The following is a 12,236-nucleotide window of genomic DNA, read 5'->3' on the forward strand; positions in this document are numbered from 1 at the left end:
TCGCCGGCGCGTCTCCGACGGACCCAGGTTCGTGCGTCCCTCCTTCTTGGCCTCCCTTCAACTCTCTATAACTGATGCATTTTGGCTGCTGATCGAGGTCGCTGCTGGCCTGCAACTCTCTGTATGTGTCTTGTGTTAGGTACAATTTCTATTTTTTTTCTTCTGTATGTGTTGAATTCAATCCTTAAACTGATGCATCTTACTACCTGTTTCATGTTTAGAACAGAAGATGAAGAAACAGTTTCATGTTTTGATGCCTTTAAGTGTTGGTTCATTGATTAACTATCTCACTTATGTTGTGGGAGGAGCAGATGAGCCAAACCATCGATTTTGTATTCTTCTGACCCGGGGTTTGCCTTCCATACCCCGGTCAGTTCCGTCTTTCTGCGTATGCGTAACATGTATCAGGTCACCAAATTGCTTTAGGGACGTTCCTGCTGGACGCAATCAGCGGCCAGCAGCAGGTCAATCAAGCCATGTGTTGGAAGCATCTTGGATTTGGTCTATGGCTAGCGTGTAGCATGGACGTTTTAATAATGCAGTGTGTCTGCAAACCAAGGCTACTTCTATGTTACTGTGTTAGGCCAGTTACATTGTAGTGTGAATTAGGTCTGACACTGTTAAATTGATGAACCAACTGGGATCTTATTAACTTCGGCATGTGATGTTTTTTGTTTCGAATGATTTCTATTTCAAATGGTCACCATATGAAGTTATAATCATTTTTTTCCGTTCATTCTCATCACGCCATTTGATTCACAACCTGCAGGAATTTTTTGTGAGTGTCAAGGGGATATCTGCCTCGGAAAATCAGGTTGCTGAAATCACCAACGAAACTGATGGTAGGAAAGTAGACCCGAGCAAGACCGATATAACCCCCGGAATGCAGGGTGAGGAGGAACATAACAAACTCTCCGGGAAGGAAACTGCTCTATGATACAGACAACAAAGAAGAAGATGAAGAGGGTAACAGTAGAAGCCGGAACCTAACAATCACCGCTGCGAAGTATGAGGAGGTGTTTGAAGAAGCTCACCCCGCCATTCCCACCAAGCAGGTTGAAAACAAATGCCCCAAGCAATACACCAACTGATCGAGCTACACAAATTTCCCCACACGTCACAAGAGGCTGTGTACCTCTTCGGTACAGGCTACTGGTACCAGCCAGAACACCTCGAGATGGTTTGTGATGAGTTTCTGCTCTAGGAATGGCTGGGCGCTGCTGCTCGAGAGATAGGCGTTGATTGCTGCCATTTAGGGCTTGATTGAGCTGCTGCTAGAAAGAGAGAGAGAACAGAGAGGGAGAGACAGGGTTCCAATGCTTACTGATCTGGTTTTGGTGAGCAAAAAATGAGAAATAGGAGAGGAACAGAGAGAGCAGAGAGATAGAGAGCACAGAGAGAGAGGCACACATCACTGAACCCTTTGGATTCTAATCCGTCTGCTCGTACTCGACCGTTCGCTGCAACTTTGTCTGACCTGAGGTACATACTACGGTGTCATCAATTGCATCTGTCATCAAAGACTACTTATTAATTTTGTATGTTCTTTAGTATATGCTCTTTAAGCTCTGAACAAGTCAATGCCTGAAATACCACATGTAGTCATTGCAAGATGATCTTCGGGAAAGACAATAATTACAAGTAGCGATCAAAGGAGATAAAGCTAGCTAAATTTTTATCTAGGAAGAACAGCTGCTGTATGACAGGAAAAATTTAAGAAAAGATAAACTAATATCATGGTGATGGCATTAATTGACTATTTTGTAAGTAGCAATCAAAGGTGATAAAGGTAGCAAATTTTTTATCTAGGAAGAACAGCTGTTGTGACAGAGAAATGAAAGCTAAATATACAAGTATATACTTGTTCGTGTCTATCAATTTAATTTCATGAGTATTTCAAATTCATTCTTCTTACTTCTTCAGATAATACAGTATATGCTACTTTTGTTCAGGTATATACTTCTTTTTACCACTTTTACTTTTTCTCAGCGGATTCATGCATGCTTCTCCTCATAGGTTTCCCTTAGTTCAGTACTTAATTTTTTTGGTGTATACTTTCTCCTCGTCAGAGTATACGTACAACAAGACAGAAAGAAACATATACTGTTGATCGATACTGAAATATCATATGGAAGATAGCCCTCTCTTCTATACCCCATTGCGAAAAGTAGTATACTATCAATTGAAAACACACCATATACTCCTTTCGGACAATGAGTATACACTGATCGTTATTGCGAGTATCATAGGTATATACTCTGAGAATAGTTGTATATATCCCATTTGAAAAAATAAATATGTATATACTCCTTGCAAACTACTCATCATTTAAACGTTTTTACATAACATTGTCCGTCTAGATACAATAACTAATTAGTATTTTAATAACTTAAATTGCATGGCTTGATCGTCTGTTTGAGTCTTCTCTTATGTATGAGTGCACCATGTGTGGGTTAATTTTTTTGGGTCTTCTAATTCTCTGCGGTAATTTGCATCTATATTTGTGCTAATTGGCAAGGTGCATGAATAATGATTTATCTAAGTTTTTTGCTTAATGGAAAGGCCTTTTCAGTTAAAAAATCCTACTGATTTGATCAAGAGAACATGCGTCTGTTTTTAAATAGCTGAATTTCTACTTATTTAATTGACTATTGTGGTGTCAAGATCCAATAGCCTTGCTATTAGTTAATGCTCTATTTATATTTTCTTCCAACAAAACAAATGTATGTTTACAGCAAAAAAACTCGTTATTTCCAGCAAAAACAATGGCTCGCTGTCGCCAGGTCGCAGCAAAAGTTTTGGCCGGTCCCATAAGAAAATTAGTTCCAACAAAAAAAGATTGTTGTCGCGGTCACAGGTACTATACTCTACGCCTCCGGAAGATGTGCATTAATGGTTGGCTGTTATAATACATATATGTAAGATTTCATGTTATACCAGCTTAGCAGAACTTCACGGAAATTTGCTAGAGGTGTTGCAACAGCCTTGATCAAATATTATTTTCATTATTCCTTCTTGGTTTGAGACAATAACAGTAGATAATCTTCATCGAAATTTGCTAGAGAAGTTCCAACAGCTTTGATCAAATATTATTTTTATTATTCCTTCTTGGTTTTAGACAATAAAGTATAGAATCTAAATCCTTCTACTTTATGTGTACTTGTAATAGAGCAACGCTTGGTGCAGCTAGCTGCAACAAGGACCAACTTGACTTGATGGGGATACAATCACCAAGAAAGAATCATACCTGAACTTACCTTTATGCATTGCACGAACTACCAAGATATTGTATCTTCCTGTATGATCCGTAACTCATAGACACATGAGTAGCGATGGATACTATTTGGTATGAACAACATCATCATCTTGCAATTCTAACATGTATTCATTAACTTATTTATCCACATAATAGTGATGCATCTTACGTTTCTGTCTATTGTATCTGAATCTAAAATGCAATTAACTCCTTAATTTGCCTTCAGCAGGATTGAGCGATCTGGCATGTAAGCTTAGCTCGGTGGTTCAGATTATCACTGTTAGTCTTCTGGTCGTGGCAATTTTTAGACCTCTTGAGGTAGCTCAACGAATCTGGTGTGAAGCTATGAAGGGATTTTTCTTGAAAACAATACTGAAAGGATACCTTAACTTCATTTTATCCCCTAGATTAGTATACGTATATTCAGTCCCCATTTATTTTAGATGTATAGCTTGCATGACAGTTTTGTTTAAACAGATTTTTGGGGCATTTTGCAATTCTCACATATGTTGTTATCCATGCACTTACTTTTATCATTTCCAGTGTCAATGCTTACAAAATTGTTAAATCTTTTTTTATTGGAGTTCAGCCATGTTTTTCACCAAGGATTCAACTTGCAAGCATCTGAATCTTATGTTGTCCGATTCACTCTGCATGTTAATTCACAACTTGCAAGGTAATTTATATATTTAAATTAATCATTTTTCTACAATGACAGTGAACATGTCATTTCTAAGCACCGCCATGCACTTTTTATTTCATGTTGATAACAGGGGCGATGCTTTGCGAAATGTCTGAACGAGATAGATAGATAGATAGAGATAGAGAGTATGTGAGTGATGGAGCACGATGTGGTCTTAAGCCATTAGACTAAGGGGAGCTAATTTTTTTCTCCCATTGCAACGCACGGACATTTTTCGCTAGTCTCTACCTAATAATAAAGCACATAGGATTTCTGCCCGTCCATCATGCCAATTTGCAAAAAAGCCCCTACATTTTCATGAAATCAACCCGCAGTCCAGATTTAAGTCACACCGAACCGCTATTTTACAGTTTTTTTTAAAAACCCTGACTTTTTAGGTATTCCATCCGCGGATCATATTTAAGTCAACAAATGCTTTTCTAAACCATCCATATCTTTTAAACCGTAACTCCGATTTAAACATGTTATATATGAAATTTGCTTAAAAAAATATTTAGAATATGAATATAAGATTATTTTAACCTGTTAAGTATTTATAAATATTATTTTGGAAGATATTTAATTCAAACAAATGGTTTTCTAAATTATATGTATCTTTTAAACCGTAACTCTGATTTTAATATGTTATATATGAAATTTGATTAGAAAAATGTGTGAAATATGTATATGATGTTAATTTTACCTGTTAAATATTTTTTGGAAGCAAACTTATAACAATAGCGCACGATCCATTTTTCTTTCATACAGGCGGCGATCCGGATTGCAAATAAATACCCACTATAATCATATAGGAAAAAGAAAACATCGAGAACTACACATGCATACCTCTGAATACGTCGCAGGGGAAAACAACAGATTTCTCATCGCGAGTGTGAGAAAGCGAGAGAGAGAGAGGGAGAGGGAGAGAGAGACGTCTTAGGATTAAACACATTCTAACACATTTACAACAATTTTAGAAAATAAATTCTTTGACGAAAACAATATTTTTATTTGTGAATATTTCGCTAAAATAAGAATGTTCTTTGAATGTGGAACATTTTACAAAATTTAATTTTCATAAAAAATCTCAAGCAATTTTGAAAAACACAATTTTCTTAAAAACAAAAGGAACATTTTTAAAATGTTAAGAAAATTCTGAAACGATATTTTTTTAAACCGTAACAACGCACGGTCATATTGTGGAGATGGACCTATTGTGGTCTTGAGTGATGGTTGTTGGGTTAAAAGCGTGTGTTTTGTTTTCACTCCCATTGTAACGCACGGGCTCTTTTGCTATACATATAGAAATACTTAGCGCAGAAGGAACCAAGGGCAAGGGGTGCAATTTACCGGTTCCGTATGCCATTGCAGCAGCCGGGGAGATGAGATGACCGATGAGACTACGCTTTTTCATCGTCATCCGCACCGTTCGTCCACCATGATTAGCCAGGTTGGCGCAGCCGTCGCGTATATCTATTGTTGCTCCGTCATTTTTTTTGGCTGACGTCGAACCTTATGTTCTTATACGTGCTCAACGCAGCTTAAGACATCTACTAGTTGGCATCTTCCAGCGCCTTCTTTCTTTAATCAGACTATAACCTGCACTGCATCCCGCTAATGCTCCCTTCTAGGAAGCTTAGGGCAGTGGTACCTTGTGAAACACGAAGAACAAACGCTAGCAACGCTGAAGCCGGCCGCCAAAAAGAGAAGAAAAAACCGAAAAGGAAATCAGATCAGAATGCCTTTTCCTACGAAGAGATCAGCGGCGATGTACACGCTTGGAGAAAAGAAAAGGCTTTTGTCATTGGCCACTACTAGAAGAAGGACGAGGTTGGCAACGAAGGCAAGCCACCGTGAGGTTACCGCGCGAACGGATGGCATTGGCACGTCGTCTGGCTCCGGACTGTGTGCGCCGTGCGCCCTACTCCGGCGCACGCTCCCCTGCATTCCCTACGAAGTCACTGCGTGCGTATGTATGTATCACCGTTGACGCAAGGAAGACACGGCGCCGCGGCGCACACTGCTTGGCGATGGGTTTGCTGGAGATCGATGCCATGGCTCTGCTGGGAGCCTGGGAGTGTTACCTATCAGGCTACCACTATTTTTTTTTTGCGGGTGGAAATCAGGCTATCACTATCAGCTGCTGTTTGACTTTTTTGTTTTCGAAAACACGCTTCTGTCTGTCTGTCTGTCTGACTAGACTTGCTGTTTTCCATTCTTCTGGAGCTTCTGACGAGCGGGTTGCCTCACATGAATTCCGTCACACGTTTGCGCGTTTTTTTCCCTCTAAAAAGTTATCCAATTTTTTTTTACAGAAATGACGAGATCTATAATAAAGGTTCGTCGCAAGTACTCCCTCCGTTTCTAAATATTTGTTCTTTTAGAGATTTCAAATGAACTATCACATACGGATGTATATAGACATATTTTAGAGTGTGGATTTACTTATTTTGCTCTGTATGTAGTCACTTATTGAAATCTATATAAAGACAAATATTTAGAAACGGAGGAAGTACAAAACATCTTAGATATAATAAAAATTACAATGACATTCCAAGACAAAAAATGCTACACCTACGTAGCAGGTTACGTAAAGCTACGTAACATTCCTTCCTAACTCCAATCATATCCCATTGATTTTGCCGGGCAGGCTCAGGTCTTATCTTGTTCCAATCAAATCAGACCATGTGAGCGTAAGATCCGTAAGAGATTTTATGTAGATGTAGCAAAGCTCTTTGAAAGAAGATGCGGTGCCCCCATGTTTGGTTTTGGTAATTGATGACAATCTCTATGGACTAATGGTTGCCTTGAGTTATATTTGAAGGATTTGTCCATAGGCATTTCTTGAAGTCCATGTGTTGGTTTCAAGGAGTTTATGTGGTGACCAAGGTGTTATTAAGGAATTATCCAAAGATTGGTCATGTGAGAGTAGAGCTTATTGCAAGCATGTCTTGAAGAAGAAGATTGTGTGATCATTCATGTTTACCTTCAAGACATCATCCAAATGAAGAGAGTTGGAAAGAGTCAAGGTTGATCAAGACTAAGTCAAGAGTGAATCAAGTTGATCAACACACAAAGCGCACAAGATGTACCGAGAGGGGTCAAGCGATCCCATGGTGTGGTAAGCATTGTCGATTACGCTTTGTGTACTAACCCATGATCTTCGTGAGAGTTTTTTGTGGGGTTAGTTCGCGGTGTGCAAGTTCAAGTGAAGCATCATGAAGAGATCAAATGCTTGAAGCTTGCCGTCCATTGTGGCAACAATGGACTTGTGAAGATGTTGCGGTGCGCAAGTTCAAGTGAAGCATTATGACGAGATCAAATGCTTGAAGCTTGCCGTCCATTGTGGTGACAATGGACTGGTGAAGATGTGCGGAAGAGTGGCTCACCCATAGTGGAGTATGGGGGAGCAATCAACTAGTCTTCATCGAGCCAACACAACCAAGAAAGGTGGTCCAACTTGAGGGAGTCAAGGTCGTCATCATCTAGCTCAAGTGGACCATGTGCAAGGCAAAGGTTTGCTCTTGATAGGTTTTCTATTTTACCGGTCTCATGATGGTAGTTGGGAGACCGGGTTATAGGATCGATTGCCGTACTATCAAGGGGGGCTCTCGATGAGTAGCTTGATCGTATCGTTCATAGAGAGCTCAAACCATTGCATCCTTGCATCATCTTTGTTGGTTCTTGTTTGGTTCTTCTCTTTGTGAGTTTTGGAGCTTATGGTCATCTTGATGACAAGCTCGAGTTCATCGAAAACGGAGTTCACTCGCATCTTCTATGATGTTTTCGATGTTGGAGGTTATGCCGGTTCTTCTCGGTTGGAGGTTTCACTCCTCTATTTTTGGCATACCTCCCCTGCCTCTTCTTACTATAATCAGTCGCTGTTTTGATGCTACTCGCCTTTCTCAATCCAACAAGCTTGAGTTTGCTCAATTCGGAGCTCATATGCAGAAGTTATGGCAGTTTTGGTTTCCTAGCGGTAGTACCGCGGCCAGAGCGGCAGTACCGCTTATCACCCCAAGCGGTAGTACCGCTGTCCAAAGCGGTAGTACCGCCTATGGCCATAAGCGGTAGTACGGCTACGGTTCCGCGCTGGTACCGCCTCGATTTTGGGTCTTGCATTTTTCGTGTCGAGTTTTGCAGTAGTTGCACGGCAGTAAGGCACGGCAGTTCCACCTATAAGCGGTAGTACCGCCTATAAGCGGTAGTACCGCTCCGGTCGGGCGGTAGTACCGCTACTGTTTTTTGGTCCCGTGTTCTGCTCCTCCAGCGGCAGTACCGCTGGGGTGCGCGGTAGTACCGCTTATAAGCGGTGCTACCGCCCCAAGGTTCATGTTTGGTTGCTCCTTTTCCCTACTTCTTCCGCCAGAGCGGTAGTACCGCTCGTGGAGCGGTAGTACCGCTCGTGTGCGGGCTGAGCACATAACGGTTGGATTTTTCCCCTTCTATAAAAGGGGGTCTTCTTCCCCATTGAACCTTATCTCTCTTGAGCTCGTGTTCTTCCCCCATTGTTGACCTTCTTCGAGCTTGCTAACTCTCAATCCCTCCATGGATTCTTGCTAGTTTTTGAGGGAAAAGAGAGAGGAGATCTAGATCCACATTTCCACCAATCACTTTCTCCTCTATGTGAGGGGAACCCCTTGGATCTAGATCTTGGAGTTCTTGGTGTTCTCCTTCTTGTTCTTCCTCTCATTCTCTTTCCTAGCATTAGTTGCTTCGGTGGGATTTGAGAGAGAAGGACTTGGGCACTCCGTGTGCCCTTGCCATTGCATTTGGTGCATCGGTTTGAGTTCTCCACGGTGATACGTGGAAGTTACAAGTTGAGAAGCTTATTACTCTTGGGTGCTTGGTGCCCTTGAGCTTGTTCCTCTTGGGTGCTTGGGCGCCCTAGACGGTTGGTGGTGTTCAGAGCTCAATCATTGTGGTGTAAAGCTCCGGGCAAGCGTCGGGGTCTCCAATTAGGTTGTGGAGATCGCCCCGAGCAATTTGACGGGTACCGGTGACCGCCCCCAAGGGTTGCCAAAGTGTACGGGTTCGGTGACCGCCCCCAAGGGTTGCCATTTGTACGGGTTCGGTGACCGCCCTCAAGGGTCCCTTAGTGGAATCACGGCATCTTGCATTGTGCGAGGGCGTGAGGAGATTACGGTGGCCCTAGTGGCTTTTTGGGGAGCATTGTGCCTCCACACCGCTCCAAACGGAGATTAGCATCCGCAAGGGTGTGAACTTCGGGATACATCGTCGTCTCCACGTGCCTCGGTTATCTCTTAACCGAACCCTTTACTTACGCACTTTACTTTGTGATAGTCATATTGTTTCTTGTCATATATCTTGCTATCACTTAGTTGTTTATCTTGCTTAGCATAAGTTGTTGGTGCACATAGGTGAGCCTAGTTGTTGTAGGTTTTGTGCTTGTCAAATTAACCGCTAGGTTTATTCCGCATTTGTTCAAGCCTAAACCGTAATTATTTTAAAGCGCCTATTCACCCCCCCTCTAGGCGACATCCACGATCTTTCAATCTTCCGAGACCAATGATTGACCATTACTACCGCCAGAACGAGTCGTCGACGTGCCGCTGTCGCCACTCCTCTACCGGAGCCGGTTTGACCTTATCAATGACAACTGAGAAGTCTTCGTGCACGTGCCTATAAGCACCGGCGCCATGGAGCCGCTATCACCGCTCCCCTACCGGAGCCGGCTTGACCTTGTCAATGACAACTGGGAAGTCTTCATGCACGTGTTCCTCGGGACCAGCGCCCTGGAGTCGCGGTCGTCGTCATTGAACCCTTTCATAGATCTAAAGCACCTCACACCAAATATCGTCACATGACGAGAAACCCTAACCTCAGTGAGCTGCCGACGCCTTGTTGTCGCTGCTATCCTATCGGAGTTAGCCTGACCTTATCGATGATAATTGAGAAGTCTTCGTGCACATGCTGCTACTTCTTGAGTTTGCGTTGATTTTTTTCCTTAAAGAGGAAAGGGTAATGCATCAAAGCAGAGATAAGTATTTCTCTCAGTTTGAGAATCAAGATATCAATCCAGTAGGAGATAACGCACAAATCACCGAATACCTGCACAAACAATCAAACAACTTACACCCAACGCGATAAAGGGGTTGTCAATCCCTTCACGATTACTTACAAAAGTGAGATCTGATAGAGATAGATAAACGATAAAGTTAATATTTTTGGTATTTTTGGTTTATAGATCGGAAAATAAAAAATTGCAAAATAGTAGATCGAAAACTTATATGATGGAAAATAGACCCGAGGACCATAGGTTTCACTAGAGGCTTCTCTCAAAAAAGCAAATAATATGGTGGGTGAACAAATTACTGCCGAGCAATTGATAGAAAAGCGCAAAGTTATGACGATATCTAAGGCAATGATCATGAATATAGGCATCACGTCCGTTTCAAGTAGACCGAAACAATTCTGCATCTACTACTATTACTCCACACATCGACCGCTATCCAGCATGCATCCAGAGTATTAAGTTCATAAAGAACGGATTAATGCATTAAGTAAGATGGCATTATGTAGAGGAATTAACTCAAGCAATATGATGAAAACCTCATCTTTTTATCCTCGATGGCAACAATACAATACGTGCCTTGCTGCCCCTACTGTCACTGGGAAAGGACACCGCAAGATTGAACCCAAAGCTAAGCATTTCTCCCATTGCAAGAAAAACCAATCTAGTTGGCCAAACCAAACCGATAGTTTGAAGAGAATTACAAGGATATCAAATCATGCATAAAAGAATTCATAGAAGATTCAAATAATATCCATAGATAAGCTGATCGTAAATGCACAATTCACCGGATCTCGGTAAACACATCGCAAAAAAATATTACATCGAATAGATCTCCAAGAATATCGAGGAGAACATGGTATTGAGAATCAAAGAGAGATAAGAAGCCATCTAGCTACTAGCTATGGACCCGTACGTGTGTGATAAACTACTCACGCTTCATCGAAAGGGCAACAGAGTTGATGTAGAAGCCCTCCGTGACCGAATCCCCCTCCGGCAAGGTGCCGGAAAAGGTCGCTAGATGGGATCTCACGGGTACAGAAGGTTGCGGCGGTGGAAAAGTGTTTTCGTGGATGCCTCTGGTGGTTTGGGGATATTTGGAAATATATAGGTCAAAGAATTAGGTCAGGAGGCTCACGGGGGGCCCACAAGGGTGGGGGCGCGCCCTCCGTCCTAGTGGCCGCCTCGTGGCTCCTTCGACTTCATCTTCAAGTCTCTTGGTTGTCTTCTGGTTCAAGAAAAATCATCGCGAATGTTTCATTCCGTTTGGACTCCGTTTGGTATTCCTTTTCTGCGAAACTCAAAACAAGGAAAAAACAGAAACTGACACTGGGCTCTCGGTTAATAGGTTAATCCCAAAAATAATATAAAATAACATATTAATGTATATAAAACATTCAAAACAGATAATATAATATCATAGAACAATTAAAAATTATAGATATGTTGAAGACGTATCACATGCCCCTAAAGATCAATACTCTAGAGCCCCTGAAGCACATGACACCAAATATTGTCGGCACACACGCATGTTGAGAAACACTCTAACCTCGCCGTCCCAAGGAGACGACATGAATAATTCGAATATTCTTGGATTAATCTGTATGTGTCAGCACTATCAGCAATATTTTTCTTCCTCTTATTACATCTTAGAATTTGCAAAAATATTCGTCTTTTCTAATCATATCGGAAGACATGCAGAATGTTCTGAATTTTGTCAACGGTGTGTTCTCAAGGGAGCTCCTTTTTTCTATACCACCTTCATCCTGGTTTATTGATCTTCTTTGTAATTTGTGTCAAATTTTGATCAAAGAGTTAACTAACAAACTGTTAATGCATGTCAACAAAAATTATACCGTTGGATTCGTATTTGAACATAATTTTCAATGATATAATTTTGATGACATGCGTGAACATTTTGTTAGTTAAATTTATGATCAAAATTTAGCACGGAGTACAATAGGGACCAATAAACCAGGACATAGGTAGTACATCAATCAAGAGAGCTCCTGTTGTTTTAAATATATACGTTCTGGATTTTAAAATTCCCAAAAGTTTAAAAATATCCATGAATTTATAATATTCCAAAAACATTTTGAAATGTTTATAGATTTACAAAAAGATTCTGAATTTGAAAAGGGCTGACCTATGTAGTGTGCCGGACATCCAGGTATAGAGATTGGTCGACTTCCATGTGAGTATGCGTAGAACAGGATCCGCCGATTTTGAAATATGTGAGGGGCTATACCTTGCTTGTAGCGAGG

The sequence above is a fragment of the Triticum aestivum genome, chromosome 3D, assembly GCF_018294505.1.
Source record: "Triticum aestivum cultivar Chinese Spring chromosome 3D, IWGSC CS RefSeq v2.1, whole genome shotgun sequence".
In the NCBI taxonomy this organism is placed as follows: Eukaryota; Viridiplantae; Streptophyta; class Magnoliopsida; order Poales; family Poaceae; genus Triticum; species Triticum aestivum.